Below are 11,053 nucleotides of genomic sequence, written 5' to 3' on the forward strand. Positions count from 1 at the left end.
AGTTAATCTAAAAACTAAATGACAACAAACCCAAGCACATTTCAGAGAATGTAATCTAATATTCTAGAGATGGTGAAATAGAATAACAACAATGGCAAAAGGAGAAAAACAGAAACCTGCATAGCTTAATCCAAAAAGCTTAATAAAAATACTTCAGTATATTATTCACCTAACTGAAGGAATGATGCTTAATCATTACCCAACTGAAGAAATATTGCTTAATCATCTAGTAGTAGACATAGAGAAAAAGAATATATGATATTTACTATTCAGAAACTTGAAGAGGGTACTTCGCAATCCTCCATTATGAAAAAACAGACTCAGAAAAAAATCTATGATGTATACTATTGCTCTCGAGAGGCATATTCTTTAGTTTCTGCACCAAAATAAATAATTATGTTACTATGATTATGAAGAGCAGACATGTTTTGTTTATATTAATTAACACGAGACACTGTACTGACGTACCTCTTCATCTTTCAAACATTCGCTGCATCTCTCGCGCTCTGTGATTCTGCTTCCCTCTGACATCTTTTTCCCTCTTGTTTCAATTATGTCGTGAACAATCACACTGCCATCTTCATTTGTCTTCACTAGTGACGGCTCTTCTAGAGTTCTGAATTCCTCCTCTCCGACACTGTATGCCACAGCTTTACTGAAATAAGAAACATTTGTTCTATTATAAAAGAAGCAGGAAAGCCTCTTTAATGGATGGTAATAATCTGTGGTATACAAAATCAACCATTCCGTCACTTGTATCTTTCTCCTCCACCTTCTCTCCTTGTCTAAGCATCTCTAATACTATGTTATTTCTAATTTTACTACTGATTGACAATATTACACCAACATTACACCAATAACTGATCCCCAAACCTCTGAAACTGGATCGGCTGTATTTTGACGGTCCATCTTTAGGTCATCTCATTAGAGACATGTTTGTAAAAATGCTTGTTGAGGACATGAAAGACTTTAAGCAAGAGCCGTCTACAATATTTGTTGAGATTTGGGAATATAGAAATGTGGTAATTGGTGGTGTTTCGTTTGTGGAGATTATCATAGTGACTATGAGCTTAGTTGCAGAAGGAAAGGGTATGCTCAGAAAATCAAATGTCCATTATAATTATTGATCAAGTTAGTCTTTTAGAACCTACTCAAAACTCATAAGTGGTAGATTTAAATATGGTGTTCAACTAAACTCATAAGTGGTTGGCGAATTCAATTTTTTGTTTGGGAAAATGCATTTCACCTCACCTCGTTCAAATTGGCCATTATTCTATTTCAACATCCCACCTTTGCATTTCATCCCTATTCATCACATTTATCACCTAATGATCGACCTATCTCACCCCTATAAATATGATCCACTTATATCTCCATCTACCACATCAACACAACTCCCATTTCATATTGATTACTTATTTGGACTATCTTTCTCCCATTGATAAGTTTTGATAGTGGCAAAGAACTAATTATCTTAGTTGTTGATGAGAACCAATAGACATTATTGTCTAGCTTAGGGACATAAATAGAAGATATGGGTGCAATGAAGGAAATGTCATAATTTGTGTTTCATTATGCCACTTCACTTTGATTTTGTTCAAAGGAAGCCCATCAATGCTAATAGAAAACAACAATGCACTTTCTAAGAGTTTACAATTGTTCAATGCAATTAATGTTTTACAAGAAAATTCACCTAAAGAACTATTGGCTTAGAAGCAAGAACACTGTGTTGAAACAATACATAAAGTGCTTAACATGAGAGTTCGGCAAGTGAGGGTGTTGACCAATCTTGAAAACTTGAATGTTGAAATAAAAGCTATAGAGGATCAAAAACCTACGCTAGAGTTGCAAAAAATGTAAATTTGATTAAAGTAGATATGACAGAGTCTGATTTCTAGAAATTTAATCAGAATTTAAGGCATGAGAGAAAGAGAGAGAGTCTGTGGCAATATACTAGAAGGAGAAGGAGGGGCTTTAGAGGATACTACATGACATAAACAACAACTAGACAGCATAGAGCATATTATGGGAGAATTGGATAGAATGTAGGAACGTATTGTGGTAGGAATTTTTGATCAATCCAACTAATCAACAACTAGACCAATTTAACTGGGCTATGGCTTGGGCATTTGCTATTCCCATTTATCATATGGTTTCAATGTTGGAGGCAACATTTTCTTCCAAAGTGGCAACAGGCTTTGTATCATTGAGTTTGTTCAAATCCTAATTTTTATGAAGTAACATAGTGGTTTTTAGGGTGGAAAGGACTATTTCACCTAGAGCTTCTTACTAATGAGAGGATAAGAAGTCAACTAAATGTAGCCCTTGAAATGATGAACCAAGGTATAGAGGGCACAATTGTGGAACAACCTAGGGTTAGAGATAATGTAAAGTATCTTAGGGTGATAGAGAAACAACAACAAGTAGCAACAACATATAATCAATAACAAGCCTTAGCTTCAGTGTTCAGTGGGATTCACCTGAATAATTCCATGGGTGCACCTTAGTTGAGATTGGAGGAAGTGATTGAAACATATGCACAAGAACACGGCATCCAAGTTTTCCCTAAAGTGGAATGCACACATGATGATCTTCAAGTTTATGACTTTAGAACTATCAATATCTATCTAGATTCTATTAAAAAATAAGTGCTTGCATAGTCTAGAGATGTATGGGTGATTGCATCATTGGAGCAACTAGTTGAGATGCACCATAATTGAACTAGAGGAAATCATTGATAAACCAAGTATATAATGAAGAGAAAATGTACATTATTTGAATGAAGCTCAAAAAATATCGTGTGGCATTTTTATAAAGCTTAAAATGGATGTCATAGGAATGGTATGTTGCAGAGATTCTTCCAAATGATGTAAAGTTGTACCAAAAACATATATTCTCACTAGTCAATATAGTCTATTACTGACCATTTTTGTTCATCTTCTCCTCCTATTTTTTCTACATTACATGGAAAATCATTTTAAAAGCATTCTAAATGAATTCAAAAGCCTTGTTGGTAGGTACATTATAAAATCTATATAAATTTTCTTCTCTTGAGAATGGCATGCCTTTTTCTTGTTAGTCAATAGGTTATATTGCATGGGGTTAAACATATCTTACCCTTGAAAAAAAATCTTGGAAACCACTACCCATAATACAAGCTCAGTAAACTATCAAGAAACTCAAAAATTCTTTATGTAATGTCTGATAACAAATCCCTCTGTCAAGTCTGATAACCATCATACTTGCATCTATTCATGTCTAATCATTTTGAATGCTCTAATATAGCAGATTCAATTTGATGTTCCAATCTAATGGAATTTCAGAGCCCTAAAATGGCAATTACTATCTACAGATTGAAGTATTGATTTGGGCTTATTTCTTTCTTTAAAAAAATATCTACTATGATATGTTTTTTTTAAATTTCTTGCGAACTTTTCCCATTTTTCCTAGTCTACATTATTTTTTTCTAAGATCTTGAGGTAAGTCACTTAGCATGGGTTGATTTAGTTTTATTATTTTATTATTTGGACTCTAGAATATGCATGCACCTGAACCAATTTATCTATTGTACCAAGATTTAATAAGCACCTTAAAAAAAATCTCTCTATATACATACATACATACATACATACTATTGGTAAAGAAATTATTCTTGCTCAATAAACTCCCAAATGACCAAATCTAAAAGAAATGGTCATCTACCAATAGTTGGTAAGTCTATCATTGAGTTTCTCTGAATTGAAAGGTATAGCTCCCTTATGAATTATATGCAATAAAATTTTTTAATTCCCAAACTAACTGGGTATGTTCTTAACTCGAGAATGGAAGAGGAAAATGAAGCCAGCCCTAAACAAAACTAACTCAAGCAGTGAAATACAATTCTAAACCTAACCAACTTCAAGAATTCACAATACTTAGGACTCCTCAACATTGGTGATGCAATATGAATACTATTATACAAATGCAAAGAAAAAAGAAGAGAAACCTGATCTAATTTCTATGATAGGAATCAATGGAAATTCTCTGATTCACAACATATTCAACTTTTGACTAAAGATACAAGGAAGTGATCAAAACATGAATACATCAATTCTCTAATTGATTATAATTAGAAAAATAATACTCAAATACTTATATTCAAAAATGAAACCCTTCATTATTTTCAACACACAAATACAATGCTATGATTATATTTGTCTGCAACTTATGCCAAATCTATTACATAGACCAAAATAGAAAACTTGAGTGCATAAAGTGAAATGCCAAAATAAAATGGTATATCCCCTCTACTCCAGCTCTCTAACTAGTTGTAGAAGAAAAATCCCTCTTTGAATTGAAAGTTTTTATAATAAATACATTCTCTAGCAACCATTTGGTTTCTTTCGGTGACTTTTCAATTCTATAACTGACTCTTGTCTCTTTGATTTCCCATCTTTTTTCTTATGAAAACTCATATGTTTATTAAATTTAAAGTTAATGATGATATATCTTAATATTTTTAAGTTATATTTTAACAATTGACATTTAAATATGCTAAATCAAGATCAAAATCTTTCCTTTGTTGGCTAGAGAAAAAAATAAACACTACTCCCAATAAAAAAGGGTCATGTTTCTAGGGACATATCTTTTTCTTCCACTATTGGATCATGCTCATGTTTGGCTATATTTTTCCAAACCCAATTTTCTACATTCTGACTAAAGAAATTGGAAAAATAATCATAGAGTCAAAAGATATGAGCTACTAAATGTTTATCTATATGACTGTTACAAAATCAGAATTGACAAAATAAATTTTCTAGTCACTCTTCTTTCACATGCTCTATAACTCAAATGTCTTCAATTTTCTAGTATGTTATCTTCCATGCTTACCATGTTGATTCTTTTCTAAATTTTGGGAGTGAGTCTCTGGAATGCCTGTGGTGAAAAGTCCCAAATGGAGATCGAAAAGCGTATCGAGTTCTCAGTTTTCCACTTCTTTGTTATAGGTAAAATTTGCACATTCTAATAACAGCTACACTTTGTAAATAATTAAAAGGTAATACTTCTTCTTTGTTATCAGGTTCCTAGTTATAGATTATTACAATTCATTCTTGCTAGAAAGTTGACTGTTGTCTTCTCCCTTTTATGGAAAACTCCAACTAGACAACAAAAGGCATAGTGGAAAATGAATTTTCCACTTTATATTTAATGTCATATTGATGTCCAAATCTTCAAGTGATCAATCATTATGAGATTATAATTCTTTATTTAATCAATTAAGAGCTCTTTTACATCTTTCTATTATGGATTTGATGCTTGGTGGAAATTCAATTTTTGACTGTGGAAAGCGCACCTGATCTTCAATTTTCCACTTCCATGTAGTGGGCACAATTTTGATGTAGATAAATTCATAAATTAATTTTCTGGAGTGATCTTGTTATTAGACCCCATATATCTTCATTGTGGATTGAGATTTACATTTTCCTTCCTTGTGTGGAAAATTGAACTTTGACTATGAAAGGCGTAGCAGAAAATGAGTTTTCTGCTATGCTTTTCCCTTTTCCAAAAAATGAAACGTTTCCTTCTCCAATGGAAAATTTGAAAATGACTTCTCCATTTTAGTAAACATTTCACTTTTTTTTTTGGCATAGATTTTTCTTCTATTCATCTCTTCACATGCTTTCCTTCCAATTTTAGATCTCCATTATGGACTTTCATCTATTATGTTTCTTTTCCTTTACTCAATCTTCATAGACAATAGATCTTCACAAAACATGTGCTTATAGTGAAACTGAATTTTGTAATAGTCAAAACCTAAATCCATGGAACCTCTATATCAAATACCTTAAAACATTGAAACTTCATAGAAATATTGTCAGGGAAAACCATAAACATTTGGGGAAACTCTTTATGAGGTTGACTTTAAAAGTTTTAAAATGGTTTTCCTAATCTATAGTTGGCTCTGACTAGGCAATATGTATTGTTCAGTGCATAGAAAATCCAACATCTCTGGTAAAAGAAAGTGCCTTATCCATTGGGCTACAAAGGCTAGGCAAAAAGAGGTCAAAAAATAGCTACTTGCTAGCAGGGCAAAGGGGAGAAGGGTGAAAATCAAAATTGAACAATGAACAACACAAAGAGAAAGGCTAAACTAGGCACACCAAAATTGGAAAAATAAACTTATTTACAAACACGAGTGAGGAGACCTCGCCAAAAGGAAAGAGAGTTGGAAGAAACTCATACATGACCATTAACTAGTTGTGAGAAGAAGGAGCCATTCTAGAACAATGCGTGATATCTCAATGAACTAATCCATCTCAACTATAGTTTGATGACCTCTTCAATTCTATAAATTAACTCAATAAAATGAAGAAATCTTGCAAGAGAAATATTATACCCAAAGAGCCATGTTTCATCATAGATTTCTAATCTTTTTTAATCATTTTGCATGGAAGATTGAAGGACATTCCCAACTTCAAATTGACTTAAATGATTCACCCATAACTCCGAAGGAATATTGTGTGATCTTTATTATTCAATATTGTGTGATCTTTATTATTCACTCTCTTGGGAGTATCATAAAATAAACAACTTCTAGCACTCGACATGTCTCCAAAATAAAGACATGATTTTTTAAATGTGTCAACTTTAACTGAAACAACTTCATCATTCTACTCACACATTAAATTTGGAAATTATTCCTTCAAAAAATGGATATAAGCTAAATCAACACCTAAAATCTTTATAGAGGGATTCTTTTCTCCAATGATTGATAAGGGTTAAGATGTGACTTCCTCCTCAAACAAAAATGTGCTTGCTAAAATGGTTAATGGTACCAACTGCTGCAACCTTTTAACTTCTTCAACTTGAGCCATATTTTCATTTTGACACTCAAAAGAAAAATTAGAACTCACAAATTCTTCATGTGGTAGAGTTTTCTCATGATACATTGCTAAAACTAATATTTCTTGAATACTATATTCTACCACCATTGGGTCAAATTTAAAACTGTAACTCTCTTTATTTTCAATGTGGCTGAAATCTTCATCATTTGAACAATTAGGCTGAAAATGTAAATTATGCAAACATCCATCATTACTTACTAGAAGATCTTCCTGCATATGTTTCTCTTCTTCATGACCATTAAGAGGTAAGGAGAAGTATGAAACTTTCTGGAAAAGAAGCTTGTGCTCTAGTAAGATCCAATAAAACCATGGCCTTTTTATGACTTTATCATAACTGAAGATGAATCTGGAAGTATGCTGAAAATTAGTAACCTAGATGTTTTTTTCAATAGCCACATTTCATCATAGACCTCATCATAAATAACTAATTCTTTCATAGTTACCTACATATCACTTTTCAAACATTTGACCATTCTCTGTGAAGGAGAAAAAAATCAAAGACTCTGAAAATGACATTGGAACATACTCACATTTATCAGAGTTATCTTCATTGATAAATTCAGAATATAAATTGGGAGTAACATAATATGAATCTCCTCCATCCATACGATTAGACCAAAGTGAAACATCTTCATCACTCTTTGCAACTATCAAATCTGACAAATCTTTATTTGAATTCAAAACTTGAATAGTTGGATCATTGTAGAAGAAGACTTGTATTTAGCTAGCACCAAAAATTGATTAACTTCGATTTTGTTATAAAGAAAAATATAATCCGACTCTTTATCCTCTCTATGATGTTGTAGCACTTCATTAGCCCCTAAAATTCCCTTCTCAAAATCTATTCTTACACCTTCTTCTCCAACTAAAATTTTAGACTTAGAAGAGTGATTATCAACACATGTTTGAACGTCTTCATCAACACATAGTTCATCAAGAATAGTCAACTTTCCATTCTCATCAAAAGAAAATGGTTCTAATACCAAATCATAATAAACTTTTATATGTTGAAAATCATCTTTATTATGATCTTTTTTGAACTTAGAAGTTTCATATTCCACTTGTGCATAAATTAAAGAGAAGTTTTCATAAAAAAACTTTATGCAAAGAAACATCACTATCTTCATCAAATCTAAAATTTCAATATCGGGGGCAAACAAAAGCATGGGAAAAAAAAATTCAATGTTAAGAGCTCTTCACCAATGTTTGGAGCTCTCTACTAATCTCCACCAATCTCCACTAATCTCTACCAATGTTAAGAGCTCTCCACCCTTGTTTGGAGCTCTCCAGACTCTTTTGCACATAGCTCTCAACAATCGATCAAAAAAAATGAGGAATGATTAATGTTGTGTTTTATTTATTTATATTTATGATCACACTAATGTCACAATTACAATGCCAATGTTGGTATGATGATGTCAGGCACACTTGCAAAAAAATATAAAAATCACAAACAAATCACACTGCCATTACAAATTACCATCACAATTTGACCCGAAATGTTGTAGTGCCATATCATTTGGAAGCCATGTACTTATTACAACCACTACACCTATAGAATATTCTAAACCTTTACCATCTATAGCTAAGTGATCCAATTGCTATTTTTCTTAGACGCAACGATACAAATAATATCATGTCCCTTGTTCATTGTGTTTAGGTGCAAGCACATAAAAAAAGGCCTGCATTGATACAAACATAATTTTCTCATTAATTTAGCCAATAGTTAGTTAAAAGTAATAACAAAGTTACACACACACACACACACACACACACACACACACACACACACACACATATGTATATGTATATGTATGTATATGTAGATATATGTATATATGTATATACATATATCTACATATACATATACATATGTGTGTGTGTAAGTAACAAAGTTATATATATATATATATATATATATATATATATATATATATATATATATATATATACTTTGTTACTTTTAGCTAACTATTTTCTAAATTAACAAGAAAATTATGTTTGTATAAATGTAGGTATTTTTATGTCCCCAAAAAAAGGCCTGCATTGATACAAACATCTCATTAATTTAGCAAATAGTTAGCTAAAAATAACAAAGTTACACACACACACACACACACACACACATGTGTGTGTGTGTGTGTGTGTGTGTGTGTACATACATATACATATATATAATCGCTAATTGGACCAGATTACACAAGCGGTTAAAGTCAATCAATGATTCAATGTCTTCTATGTCCTATGCTTGTGGGAGGGGATAGGTGTTGATTGAAATAAAAAAATTGTAAATGTCATTCATCCACTCATTCAGTCATCTCAAATCCATCCCAATATTCTTTTGTACATGATGGACAAAGGCATGCAATGATAGTATCATCTGTCAATAATTGACCATCCACTCTTTCACATAGAATGGTAGAAATGAATTTACTTGAGATCTAGGTGGTTCATTTATGTTACACTCCTACATAACAAAGTTAAAATGAAAAAAATATACATATATGCCTAAAAACATCAAAATGGTTAGAAAATTCAATATGAACCCTACAGCAACTAGTTGTGTGTGTGATTCATCTTCACATAAAAAGTTTTACCCATTTAAAAAATGTTTGAATAGTTTTTGTTTGAGGATACATAACAATACATTTTGTAAAGAATTGCGTTTGAGTTGAATCCAAAATATGTTTTGCATTTGGATCCAAACATCTTCAATCAATGATTTGAAAGGTTTATTAATTTCTTTATCCTTCTGTGGTAGTCTACCTCTAAATATCCATATTCATTTTTTTTGGATGTGAAAAGGACAAACTTTCATCGCCCTTTTGTAAAGGAAAAGGCTAACAAAAGTATAACTATTAATCTTCAATGACATAAAATTGGTATTATTATTTAGAATTTGAAAATGAAGTAAACTAATGAAATGTGTAGAAATGGATGAAATTTAAGATTATAATTTTTAATAATTATTTGAAATAATAATTGATATATTTTCCTAATTTTTATAGATGAATTTTTAGTTGTTGAAAAACATTGAAAATTAGGGGTTTAGTTTCCACCACAAAACTACATTGAAATAAACTTATTTCCATTTGAACTTAGACTATGTTATAGGTAACATATATAGGTAGAATAGTCAAAAAGAAAAATTGAATTAGACCTATATTTTAACTTTTATAATGATCCAAATTTCAACTCACTTGAAATCAATAGTTTTTATCTCCCACCACATTTTTCAAAAATATCTATTTTAACTAGAAGAAAAATTATACATTTTAGAAGAGGACTCTCTCCTTTAAAATATTATATAATTTTTATATAATTTTAATATGATTTAATATTTTTTTCTTTGTCAAAATTGACATCTTTTTGAATGTTGAAATATGTGCTTGTAGAATTGTTTGATTACAATATACTATATCAAATTAAAATTCTATAAACTTCATATGAGAATATTCTTGACTTTCAACTCTATAAATTGGTGTTTATATGTGACACCCTAATAAGTCAGCCTGAAGGGTGACAAAGCTTTGTATGAATACACTCTTTCTTGCCTTCTGATGACTATCATTAGAGTACCTCTACCTATTTTCACTATTTTTCTTGTGCCTCTAATGAGTCAATATTTCTTCATTTGGCTAGTTACTATTATTGATGTAAGTACACGTCTTGTGATATTATTGTCTTTGTTTGGTGACTTAAACCCGACTTTGTCATATGCAGTCATTAGATTCTTTAAAATATATATTTTTTCTCTTGTTCCTCTCATCCATTGTTCATAGCCCAAGAAGCTTCATGATGGCCTAATTTTAAATTCCTCATCATTTCATCAAATAATTAACATCTTCCCATCACATTTAATTCTTCAAAGAATAATCTCTATATATGATTAACTTTTCTTTGATAAGTATGCTTTGGAATCTTATTAGGAATTGATTGAAAAATATTAGTATCAATATCAATCAAATATCTTGGCTTTCTAAAATAAATTGTAGAAGGTGCTATAATCTCTTCAATGGTCTCAATAGTTTAAAGATCAACATAATTGTGGGTGAATTTTGTTCCTTAAATCAGCCTTGGAAATAAGATGCGAAAGATGGAATATCACCTAGGTGGTATGTTGATGTTGTTCCTTTAACATGACATGATGAAGTGCATAAACCCTCCAA

General features: G+C 31.2%; 1 pseudogene; it reads left to right on the top strand.

Annotated features, from left to right (window-relative positions):
- Window positions 1–944: 944 nt before the first annotated feature.
- LOC149550738 (triacylglycerol lipase OBL1-like) overlaps window positions 945–11,053 on the top strand; it is a 19,149-nt pseudogene continuing 9,040 nt past the window's right edge.

The sequence above is a fragment of the Cupressus sempervirens genome, chromosome 6 (assembly GCF_028749045.1).
Source record: "Cupressus sempervirens isolate cs-2001-9-10 chromosome 6, ASM2874904v1, whole genome shotgun sequence".
NCBI lineage: Eukaryota > Viridiplantae > Streptophyta > Pinopsida > Cupressales > Cupressaceae > Cupressus > Cupressus sempervirens.